Below are 13623 nucleotides of genomic sequence, written 5' to 3'. Positions count from 1 at the left end.
CACAACATGTCACACTTGTGTGTTAACATTTATACAAGTTTCACAAGGAAGGCCATGACACACAGGAACATCTATATCAAACTACACCATTGCACAAGCAAGATGACAACGGAAGACTATCAATAAAACCACCCACCACTAAAAATAGCAGGAGAAAGAGGAAAACTAACTCCTTAACAACAATCAACATGTACCACAACCACATTCTTACAAAGAGACACTGGGATGCAATGAGGGAATCATCAACCTCGAATCCACATTCGAATAGGTTGACCAAATCAAGCCCAAACACTTTTGACACGTGCAAGAGTCTTCTAGTTCAACTACAAGCATACAACATCCTATTGCAACTCAACGATGCACAAGCAAAAGATTGAAGTCTTGAAATGCCAATCAACTACAGGGGAAGGCTCAAGATGCCAAAAGGATGATCAATAAGGGTTTCCAACCCATACAAGACTACACAAGAGGTTACAAGACCTCACCCAATGAACTAAGCTTTTTACTTAGTCTTAAGTGCGATGATTGGCTTCCTACATACATAATCACACAAATTGATGCAATCAACAACACTGCTACTCACTGACAACACACTTGGACCACCTTAGCTTTTCCTTTGACTCTCCAAGCACTGACGAGCAACTTTGATGACCAAAAATTGCCCTTTTGTGGCCCCAAAAAGCCTATCGATAAACAACTCAAGACTATTGCGCCCCAAGTGGACTTGGTCACCCACCTAGAACACTAATGTGCCAAGAGGACACTAGCACACCATGTTAGAGTCCTCTCAACATGTAGTCATCTGGGCATGCTAGTGTTCATTCTGGGTGCTAGCGTCCCTGGCAATTGTACACCCATGCTATCATCCTCTGAGCACACATTTGTCTTGACTAGTGGGCGAATTGAAGCTAGGGATCGATCCCTGGATGTCATGGACCCGTTGGAGTAGATCAAAGGTACCTACAATACTTCATGAACATATAAATGCTAGAAAGGCTCAAGCAGGAAGAAGAGAGATTAACTCCATTGGACACTGGGTGTCACTGACAAGTGAAAGGAGAAGATGGGTAGGTGTCTAATGACTTCGTTAACATCCTAAACTCCAACCTGGTGTAGGAGCACCTAATAGGCCTTCATGCCTTAATGAGGCCATGATGCAATATCCTAAGTATTTTGATTTCATTTTATGTAATAAGGTCAATCATGACCATTCTTGATGTAATAAGTGTCTTTGAAGTCATTAGAAGGTGTTTTGAGTCATGTTGAAGTCATATAGTCAATATTGTCAAAAATTGTCAATAGTTGTCATTATGTTGAAAATGAGTGTCAATGGGTCAAATATGTTATTTCATGATATGTAAGGGTCTTTGTGGCCTATTTGGACCTATTTGAGTCATTATTGGGTCATGGAAGTCATAGATTAAGTCTAGATGCAATTTGGATCAAAATTGTCAAAATTGACAAAAGAGTTGTCAAACAACTTTTGAGTTTATAAGGGTAATTATGTGTTTGTTGTTAACATGAGTTGTAAAGGTGGTTATAACTGTGTGGAGGCTTGGAAGGCATTATAAAATCCTTGTACACGTTTGGGTATGGTTGTTGGTGGATGTAATAAGAAAAATCAATAAAATATCTTGATGTTCCCTGCATTTTCTGGTTTTTTTCTTCAGAAAAACAATTTTCTATTTTGTGTTTTTCATTACTTTAACCTATTCTTTTGAGGATCAAATCAATTGGACATGGTAGAGGGGTGAATCCCCTGCATTTTCCCTTTTGTCTCACTGAATTCCATTTTGATTTGAAAAAGCTATAGTAATTTTACTAAAAATAGTCAAAACCATGTCCTAGGGTTTGCTGAGGCATTATAAAATGTAAATAGCCTCCATTCCACATGATGAAAAAATTGTGGAATGGAGGGAAAATATATGTATTTTAATTTCCTTTTTGTTGCAGGGATTCATACATTATTTAGCACGTGCAAAACTTGAAGGAAGTTGACTGAAAATTGTGTCTCAATCTAGGACAACAAAGTAAAAGAGGAAGTTTCGGTTGGTTTGAATGTCTTGGAGGACCTTGAGGGGTCAAGTGAGGGCTGTGGAGAGTGTGTGAGGTTTCCATAGATAGGGAACAAGGGTTTTCAAGTTGGGGAAACAATCCAAATGCACAAACTATTAACTGTCCTAAAATGGCTAGTGGTTGTTCTAGTTTGACAATTTAACAAGAACTTCCGTTTATGAATTTTAATGCTGGTTGGTTTTGCAATTGGAGTTGGTGAGTGATTGGGCAGACCCTAGAGAGTCTCTAGAAGCCTTTGGAGGCATTGAGAAGTGGAAAATAAGCCTTAATATATGATTGTCCTAAACATGTTGTTGGCTGTCCTAAAAATAGTGAGTCCTCAATGAATGTTGTTTTGTCATTTTGGGAGGTTGGTTGGATAGAGAGAGTCAAGTTTGAACATGTTTGGAATCCCTTTAAGATTGTCAAGGGATTTTGGGTGTTTGTGAGGAACCTTATGGCAAGATATGGGTTGGATAATAATGGAAGGTGGAAATCCTATTTTGGACAACCTTGGTTGTGTGAGTACAAAGGAGACTAATGGTGTTTAAATGCTATGGAGCACAAATATGGGTTCAAGAGGGTTGAGTATGCATGGAGGAATATGTGTGGGAGGTTGGTTAAGGGTTTGAGAAGCTTGGGTGAGTTTTAGGCTATTGTAGCCTTGTGAGTTGGTTAGAAGTCTAGTAAGGGACTTGTGAAGACTTGAAAGAGTTAGTACCTATTGAATAGACAAATTGGGAGAAAGAAATATCCCTAATGTGGTTTTGGTGAGGATGCTCTGCATCACAACCCTAGGCTAAAAAATGTCAGAACATGAAGTTACAACATTTTTCCACATTCACAAGACATCTTGAAAGGCCTCATGAACCCTAAATGACTCAAAATGACACTGAACACCATAAAGAGATATGATAACCTCAGGATAGGACTACATCACTCTCCAAGATGACTCAAAACACAATTTGAAGCCCAAAAGAAGATTCCTACTTATATTGTCTTAAACATCATAAGCATCATGTCAATATACAAAGTATGCGTGCTCAACTCCAATGTCAATGCATGCAAATCAAACTACATCCAATACATATTTCCTCAATACAAGGTCCAATGAATACATCATATTACATATCATGAGGACTCAATTGTCCTTTACAATAAACAATTACACTACATAGAAATAACTAGAAGCATAAGAAAAGGCATGAGAAGAATCCATTGAGCATGTTCACTATGATATCCTCCAGACCCCAATGGTGGTATATACACCACCCAACCATGTGAAACCAAAAAGGCCACCTTCCTTCATACTAGGAAATGGTCACAAAGGCCACAAACACTTACACACAAAGCAAGAGAAGAGATACAACATTCATTCAAGTATGTAGAATATAAAGCACCAAGCATGATATTATGCAACATCCAAGCATGAGGTAAAACATAACATCATAGGCCAAACATACATGGCAATCACATAGGCATCCATAATTCTACACCAACAAGGAAGGAAAATCCATCTTCTAGGTACTAGAGAGCAAGAGAGGGGAGTGTCATTGCAAATCTCGAAGGGATGGCTCACGTGAAATTGAGTAGTCCTTTTATATAAGCAAGGAGACCCGATCTTACCCGATCTAGTGCAACACAAGCGGGCAAGTCTTCCCAAGTCATCCTTAGCCTATATGAGCACTCAAGGCATGGGAGGGGCATTCACTTAGTCAATTTTACTACCCATTTTTCATTAGTTATCACTTGATTAAGTAAATCCCCACACCATGATTGCCAATGTGCCACTTTAGGTCAGGGACATGTTGGGAGCCATTCCCACCATCAACTCTACTACCTACCCTAGGCTCATCATGTTCCAATAAATGCCAAATTCAAAATCAAATGATACCAACTTTCAATTTTAACAACTATTCACGAATGATCCAAATTTTACAATTCTGAATAACATCATGAGACTGGATCGAATTTGATCCAATCAAAATTTCATATACTAAATCCATCATTCTACAGAACATCCCATCAAAATTTCACAAAAAAATCACTTCTAAACAAATTCCAACTTTTTTGTTTTGCTACTAGTCGTTTGGCCTCAGACTGTTCTAAGGGGCGTTTGAATGGCCCTGCTTCTTGGTCGCTAAATGCCACTAATTATCATTTGACTACTAAGGATCATGTTTCTTTAGAGGTTGCTTCTCAGGATTATGACGAGATTGCTTCTGGGGTGGCTTTGTATTGCCCCAAGATTGTTGCAGTGGTTCCCTCTCTTGTGAACTATTTTCCTTCTTCTTTATTAGTTGTTTTGATTCAGTCTTCTTTGGTGAACATGGACCGCCTGTCACCTTGTCCTCCTATCGTCCCTCATTTGATTGCGGGTTGTCCTCTTGGAGAGATGTCATCTTCCCCTCCTCGAGGGATCCTGGATGATAGCATCACTTGGACTGTTGTTCATAGATGAAGGAGAGGTCTTGTGTCGAGAAAAAGTAGTTCTTGTTGGGGTAAGGGCCCTTGTTTCCACTAGTTCCATGCTCCAATCAAAAGCTTTCTCTATCTATTTTTTTTCTTTTCACCTCTCATGAGATCTTCTCTTCTTTTCTTTTTCGTGTTTCGGTAGTCTCATCGCTTGTGAGATCCTTCTCTTTCGCTTGTTTGGTTTTTATGTAAAGGGTTTGTGCCCTATTCTGATTTACCTAATCAAAACAAATTCCAAGTTTTAACAAAAACTAGCTAAATAGTGAAATTCACCATTAAGGGAGCTTCAAAAACTCATAAAAATTCAAAGTACCAAATTCAAAAACCTAAAAGTAATCGTTTGGTTTATAGGTACACCACACTCCAAATCCATCATAAAATCAATGATTCATCAATTCAATTTAAAATTGGGCATGGTAACATTTCTAAATGCCATAGCCCTAGGATCAACACCATCGCTTCTGCCTGTGGGGGCAAGTCGAAGTTTTCTGTTGATGTTGCGCCTGTTGGGGTTGTGTCAATGGTTGCTCGTTCAGGCGAAGCTGTCTGTGGTGATTTTGAGGGGGAGGCAAGGCTTCTGCTCGCCTCTCTTTTTCGGTTGTGATAGCTAGGGCTTCAGGATCTGTTACCTTGAGACGCGTGGGCAGGGGGTTTGTCCCTATGTCTTGTGCTGTCTTTGTAAAGCTAAATAAAGAGACTGAGTTGGAGATAGACCACAATGAGAAGGTGTTTTCTATGCACAGTGTTATCTGCAAGTTTAGGGGGTTCTGGCCTAGTCTCCCTCAGTTGCATGACTGGATCTCCCATCACTGGGAGCCGCTCATTTTTTGTATTGTTCACATCTACCCTTTGGCTAGAGGTTTTTTTGTTGCAAAATTTGAGCATGCTGAAGATAGAAAGATTATTTTGTGTGATAATTATTTCTGTTGGAAGGACAACTTTCCTTTAACGATTAAGACCTAACACTCTGATTTCAATCCTTTTTCTGAAACATTTAATAAAATTCCAGTGTGGGTTCGGCTCCCTTATCTTCCCCTACATTTGTGGGCTGATTCTCTTTTTGGGGAAATTGGTAATGCTCTTGGGGATTTCTTGTTGGTGGATAATGAATCTAATGACCTTCTTCATTCTACCTTTGCTCGCATTTTGATTGAGCTTGATGTTTCTAAAGGACTGCGAGTTGAGATTCTTATCAATTCTTCTAAGGGCAGTTGGGTTCAAACCCTGGACTATGAAGGGATTCCCTTCAGCTGTCGAAGATGTTTCAAAATGGGTCATGTGGTTGAGCATTGTGGACTTGAAAAGAAGACCATGTCAGCCTCATGGTGGAAAGGTGCTTTAAATCAACATTATATGGTTGTGAAGAAAATTGATTTTCATAAGGTTCCTACTGTGGAGGGTCGGGTTACTGTTGTCTCCTCTCTTGTAGTCTTGGATTCCTGCGGAGGAGCTGGTGAGGCTAGTCAGTCGTCTCCACTTCTTCCCGTTGATTCCTCAGATGGTGCTCCCCCGCCTGGTGGTGTTGGAGCTGCTATGTCTGGTTCTATTCATGCTATTGCTTTGTCTGGTGGGACCTTCTGTGCTCCTGAGAAGGTGGATGCTATTGGTTCTTTTTCTTAGAGTTTCATTGTTTCAGGTTTGGGTTAGTTCTAATTGGACTGATGCGGCTACCAAGGTTGAGGAGGGCTGGATTTCTGTTGAGGGAAATAAATCTAGAATGTCCACTCCCTCTTTTGACATGACTCTTCGATCTCACAAGGGCACCACTAAAGGTAAATCTTAAGGGACTCTCTGTGGATGTTCAGATTGTCACTCGATTGGGTTTTTGCTGGTTCTTTGGCTGCTATTTTGTAATGTTCTATCTTTTGCAGCCTATCTCTTCTTGGTATTTTGTTTTGATTCTAAACCTTTTGAATCTTCTTTGTAAAGGGTTTCGGGGCCCCTTCAAAACTTGTTTTTGCCTTAATCCAAAACTTTTCTAAATGCCATTTTCATAAAAATTCATTCACATAAAATGGTTTACAAATTAAAATGCATTGCTTTCAACTAATGAAATGCAACAAATCACAATTCAATTCATTTGCAACCATTAAAATTCAAAAACAATGAAAACCATGAAGAAATGAGGATCCTAAATCAATTTTTCAAAATCTTCAAACTTGAAATGCATCCAACACACCAAATGAATCCACAAATTCTTTGAGCAACATAAACAATTCCCCATTCCTAATATAATGCAAAAATCCCCACAAAATTTCTCCCAATTAACAATTACCATTTGAAAATTTGTACATAGTGAGGGATTCCATGCTCTCCAAAATAACCAAATTTTGACTAAGTAAAATGAGTGCTTTTCCCTTAATAAAAACAAATTGACTTGAAATAAAATAATAAAATATATAAATAAATCCATAATTAACTTAAATTCCCAAATAGCTAAATTTAACCCCAATAATAAAATGCAATCCAAATGAGTACAAATAAGGCACAATTAAATCCTCAAAATATTAAATAACTATAAAACCCATGAAATTCATTTCAACATTAAAATTTACGAAAAAAATGCAAACTGACAAATGTCTAGACATTCTTTATGAGTTGATTACATAGGGGACTAGGGTTTCCTGAAACATTACTAACATGGTATCTGAGATATAGCACAATCATAAAACATGAAATTATACTTTAATTGAGTATGATAGTTTAGGGCTCAACACATTTGGCCAATGTGACATCTCCTCATAACCATCATTGAGGTATGCTCAAACTTGTGTAGCCAGGTGATGTCGATAACATACAATTTCCCAAAATGAGGTCAAATATAACATATATTAATTTATTGCATTTAACTAATTTAAAGCACGTCATTTAAATTTCACGTCAATATTAATATCTCAACGTAGTAAATCAACATCATGATATTATTTCATCCCAACATGTATTTTAATGCCACAATCACATTTAATTCATATTTAATCAATATCTCAAACATCATTAATTTAAGCATCCAAAATTAGGTAAACACCATTTCTTCCACAACACAAGATAATAACATCACAAAACAACACATTAGGTCCACACAAAGACTCAAGAATAATAGTACACATGCATGCATCTCAATGTAATCACAACAATGACCTATAGTCCAATTGCACCATGAGTCATCAAGAGCACCATACGTGCATTGAAACAAAAGCTACAAATAACAATCAAGAGCCACACACACTTGCAATCCCATGCATATATTGATACAAATCTAGAACATGTAATGCCCTACCAGGGAACCCTAGAGTATTAACAACTATTAACCCAAATACAAAGGAAATAATAATAAAAAAAAGAATAAAACATCATACATCATTAAACTCATTGCAATACTAAGTAAATACACTACATAGATGAATTGCAACAATGTAATACATAAGATTAAGGACCTTTCTCCTAAGGTCAATATGTTTTTTTGGCTCCTCTTTCTTAATAAAATCTTAACTACTGACAGTCTTGTTAAGAGCGGCTTTTCTATCCCAAACAGATGCTACTTGTGTATGAAGGAGGCTAAATTTGTTGATCATATTTTTTTACATTGCTTTTACACTTCTGAGATTTGGGGTTTGGTGCTTCAAAAATGGGATCTTTGCTGGACTTTACCAGGAGTTGTTAAGGAATTCGTTCACCAATGGAACCCGCCTTAAAGAAATCCTTTCATAAAGAAGCTCTGGTCCTGTGTTTCCTCACATGGCGCAGGGTTTATGAAAAGAACGTAATAATCGTATCTTCAGGAATATCCATCTCCCTCCCGATATTGTCTTCAAGAAAATTTCTAGAGCCATCTTTGATAATCTTTCGGTTGTTAGCTCCAATGTTCTCTCTCATAGAGGAATTCTTAAGGAGTATGAAGCTAATGTAGTTAAGGACTGGGATTTTGGTCATCATGTGGTAACACCTAAGGTCAACCCTAGGGACAACATTAGTTGGAACTTTCCACCCCAAGGATGGGTGAAAATCAATTTTGATGGTGCGGCTAGAGGGAACCTTGGTTAAGCTGGTTGTATGAAGGAGGCTAAATTTGTTGATCGTATTTTTTTACATTGCTCTTACACTTCTGAGATTTGGGGTTTGGTGCTTCAAAAATGGGATCTTTGCTGGACTTTACCAGGAGTTGTTAAGGAGTTCATTCACCAATGGAACCCACCTTCAAGAAATCCTTTCATAAAGAAGCTCTGGTCCTTCATGTTTCCTCACATGGCGCAGCGTTTATGAAAAGAACGTAATAATCGTATCTTCAGGAATATCCATCTCCCTCCCAATATTGTCTTCAAGAAAATTTCTAGAGCCATCTCTGATAATCTTTCGGTTGTTAGCTCCAATGTTCTCTCTCATAGAGGAATTCTTGAGTATGAAGCTAATGTAGTCAAGGACTGGGATTTTGGTCATTATGTGGTAACACCTAAGGTCAACCCTAGGGACAACATTAGTTGGAACTTTCCACCCCAAGGATGGGTGAAAATCAATTTCGATGGTGCGGCTAGAGGGAACCCTGGTCAAGCTGGTTGTGGAGGGGTGATATAGGATCACTATGGCAACTTCATTTCTGCTATTTCTCTCCCTCTTGGTAAACATACTAATAATGTTGCAGAAGCCATAGGAGCTTATCACAGTTTAAAACTTGCTAAACAAAACAACTGTAAGCTTGTTTGGGTTGAGGGGGACTCAAAGAACATTATCAACTACCTAAAGGGCAAATATACTCCAGCTTGGAATGTTGATGTTTGGATAAAAAAGGCTAAAGATATTATTAAAACCTCTGATATATTCATTATTGTCCATGTATATAGACAAGCCAATGTGACTGTCGACTTCCTTGCCAATAGGGGAGTGACATGTAAAGCCCAGCTTAGTTGGACCCGTGGTGACAGGCTGGACTCGGAATTTGCTATACATTTTCTCCACGAGCGAAGTCAGGGGAGTAAATTTAATGATTACTTGTGCCATAATGACTTTGAGTGTTTCTAGAATTACTAATACCTTCCGTTCTGAGACAGGTGGCCAGAGAGGACATGAGAATCGATGCAAATTTATTTTGCATGCTTTGTGGGTGATTTTATACATTTTTTGGAGTCTTGCTTTAACTCTGCAAATTCTTTGTAGAGAGTGTAACCGAGAACTTGATAAAATGGGTGGTGCGAGAAAAAGAATTTAGCCGCCTAGCTATGTGCAGTTGAAGAATGAAAAGAAGCTATGGCAGATTTTGGAGAAAGGTGAGCTCACTCCCTACATTGAGAGGCTACAAGGGTGAAATCAAGATGTCACGAGCTATTTTGCTCAAAATTGGAAGGATGGAACAATTGTTCTCCATGGTCGGAAGGTCCTGGTTGATGAAGCCCTTATTGCACAGGTCACTGGGTTATCTATAGAGGGCATGAAGTATTATAGAGACATAGTGTATATGAAGCAAGCTATGCAGAACTTCCCCAAGGAGGCGGGGCGGGCTAAAATTGTTAAAAAGACGCCCAACTAGTATGACATTGCGGTCATTAAGTCTTTCTGGCATAAGCTTCTCAAGGTAATTATGAATTACCTTACTTTGGATGGTCGTTATACCAGGGTGTATGGTCACCACTTTATTATTTTGAATCATTTCTGCCATGGTGTGAAGATGTATTTCCCTTTCTCTCATGTCAGCTCTTAGGGCTAACTTTAGTGACCACCGCAAGAACTCTGCCAAGTTTCCCATCATGCATGAAGGCCTATTGGTCCTTATTGATGCCCATTTCCATGTTCTTCCTCCCCCTGATGATTACATCCACATTACGTCTGAGAATGATGAGACTAGTGCGGGCAAGTCTGATAATGAAGCCTCTGGGTCTGGGTCTGAAGAGATTTCATCTCCCCTGAAAAAAGCTAAAATGGAAATTCCTTCGAGCTCAAAACCTAAGATGAGGAAGGGCATCAAAGGTCAAAAGAACATCATTATGTCCTCCCCCTCTACTTCTGCTGAGAATGGCTCCCCCTCTTCTAGCAAGAAGGAAGAAGATGATAAGAACCCTAATTGCTCTAATGTCGCGACCTCTCCTCCTTCCTATAAGGAGACTGGTAATGTGGGTCTGGTTGGTATTGCAGACCTTCATCCCAAAAGTGATGAGCTTGACGATAAGAGGAAGGATTATGAAATTGTGTTGGGTATGGCTCGTGAATATGCTATTGATACTTTCAACTTGTTCAAGTAGCTATTTCATGAACTTAAAGAGATTAGGATTAACCAAAGAGCCCTAGGAAGCAAAATGGATGCTTTCCCTGCTAGTTCTACTCATGGTAATCCGAATAATGAAGGGAATCGGACTAAGACTAAGAAGAAGTTGGTCATGGATTGTATTAAGAAAATAGGAGAAAGGGTTGATCAACTGAAGAAAAGGCTGGAGGAACGCATTACCCACGTCGAGGAAGGCTACAACAAGATCCAAGACACCCTCAAGACTATTATGGTTAGCAGTCACAAAATTGTCAAACAATTTGCAATGGTTATGAATACCATGGTAAATAGTCTAGAACAGTCGGATAAGGTTGTTGTTATTATTGGTGATGCTGCTGAGGCGGCTCAAGGTGGTGAAGGACCCTGCAAAAGGACTCAAGGGAACATGAAGAAAAAGGCGGCTATTCAGAATTTGGATCATAAAGCTATGAAGGTTGTTGTTGATACCATGAATGCTCTAAAGGCTGAGGTCGTTGAGACCCTCAGAAGCCTAATGCAATTGGGTAGTTTTTTGTTGCTGGTTCTATCTATGTCTGGGTTTGGTCTTTTTGATGTCCTTTTGTGCCTGGCTGGGCTTTTGTTGTCTCTTTGGATGTTGTTTCTTATGCTTATCCTTGCAGCCCATTTTGTTTTGGATGTCTCTTTCTGATTCTATATCTCTTAGAATCATTTTGTAAAGGGTTTCGGGGCCCCTTCAAAACCTGTTTTTGCCTTAATCCAAAACAATGCTATACGTAAAAATTACATCTCATATCAATTCTCTAAGGGTTCCCTAACATCACTACTAAGAAATACTCACTAACATTCATTAATCATATAACTCATCATATAAAGCACCAAATGAAAGATTCCTTTGATAACCTTCGTAAAGAATGAGAACACACATATAATCCATACAAGGAAAATCACTTACATGATATTAATTATTACAAATGCATCTATCATAATGGTCCTACTACAATTCTTCCACTTGGAATATCGAATTACAATTATCCTTTCAATTGCAAGTACAAGTATGCAATTACATATTCTTTTACATTGTTTCTAAAAGATACATATCAATTACATTACAAAGACAAAACAACCTGCATATGGACGTAGAATCACTGGAATGCAAGGTAAGATCCATCCAGCTGCACATGAATAAGAACTCTGGAGATAAACCCGAATGGATGGTAAAACACTACCACCCAATCATGTGGAACCCGAAGGTCCACCCCCCATGCTGGAGATAAACACAAGGTCCCAAATGACAAACAAGAAGGCTAGGGATAAAAGATATGATCATACTCACAACCAAGATACGAAAAATGTCAAACCATAAGAAAAGAAGGTAAAGACAACAACAAAAGGACTACAAAAGAACATCCAAAAACATCCAAGAAAGGGATAACAATCAAAACCTTAAAAGAACTAACAAAAGACTCCAAATAAACTTTCAAAAGAACAATCGAAAGACTCCTAAAGGCTTCCTCACAAAACAAACAACACAATAGGATATTAGGGTACATAAGGAGAGAGTGTCATCTCATAGCCTATCATGAGTTACCTTGGAAATCTGACCCTCTCCTAACTCTAGACCTCATCCCCCATGTAGAACTCATGCAGTACCATACAATCCTTTCATGAAGACAAGGTATTGCACAATCATGTCAGTTCCAAACATCTCTTCAGATGGACAAGCATTCCCAATCTCATTGTCTATCTATACAAGCGCATGAGGCCATGAGTGGGGAACCAAAAAAATAATCTTATTAGTGTGTAAAACCCAACCCAAAGTTTTGTTATTAATGTTATCACTTATTAATCTTCTCTCGTGTGGGTTACCCTGGCAATCACTTAGGGCCCCAACCCCCATAGAGAGCCACTCCCCCTTAATGCACCTAGATAACCCATCCTCTATAGCATCATGAAACATATGAACATCAAGAATCCATATGCATGCATAGATAGCACAATCTACAAATAAGACTTCCAACAAAGACCAATCACAAGCTCAAGCCTTGAAACTGGATCATGACTTCCAAATCATTGATCCTTTTCACAAACCAAATAAGGAAAGGGCATATGAACACCAATCCAATCAAATTAAGACCAGTCAGACACAAAAATCCAAAATTGAAAGGTTACGCAATCACATATGGCCTCTAAAACTGATCTTGAGTCAAAATTGGGTCAAAATTGAAGACTGAGCAAAACCCAAAAAAGTTGCGCAATTGTTCATTGTAGTTGTGCCCTAAAGTTGCGCAATTGCAACCCAGAGTTGCATGCTTGTAGCTCTAAATTGTGCGCTTATGGCTATGAGTTGTGAGCTTGTGCCTTTGAGTGTGTACAATTGTGACAAAGACTCGAAACTAAATTCTAACAAAGACCCATTTAAAAAGGGCCTAAAAAAATCGTAAATCCATAGAAAAACCAAACATGAGGATTCTTACAGGGAATTCAATTAAACACAAAGAAAAACTAGCCAATTGAAACACACAATTCTCACACCTGATTTGAGCATAATTTACAACCAAATCAAAAGACAAGTAAAGAACTTATTACACGGTAGATACAATTGAATAAAAAATTCTCAATTCCTCCTAATAGTCCATTATAATTAAAATTGCAAATTAATTGAAATCAAAATTGGGAAAATAAGTACTAACTTGGAAACCTATGAAGAAAGAAAGAGAGAGAGAATTTGTTGTCGAATTTATGAACATGAATCCTCTTCAAATCAACAACCAAAATTCCAAACAATCAAGCTCAAGAAATCCAATCCATGCTTTAAGCAAACTCTAGAAAACACCTTCAATCAATACTAAAAATAAATCTGCAAATCCCTTCTCCAAAATTCA

This window comes from Cryptomeria japonica, chromosome 11 (genome assembly GCF_030272615.1).
Source record: "Cryptomeria japonica chromosome 11, Sugi_1.0, whole genome shotgun sequence".
In the NCBI taxonomy this organism is placed as follows: Eukaryota; Viridiplantae; Streptophyta; class Pinopsida; order Cupressales; family Cupressaceae; genus Cryptomeria; species Cryptomeria japonica.
This window is presented reverse-complemented; position numbering follows the sequence as displayed.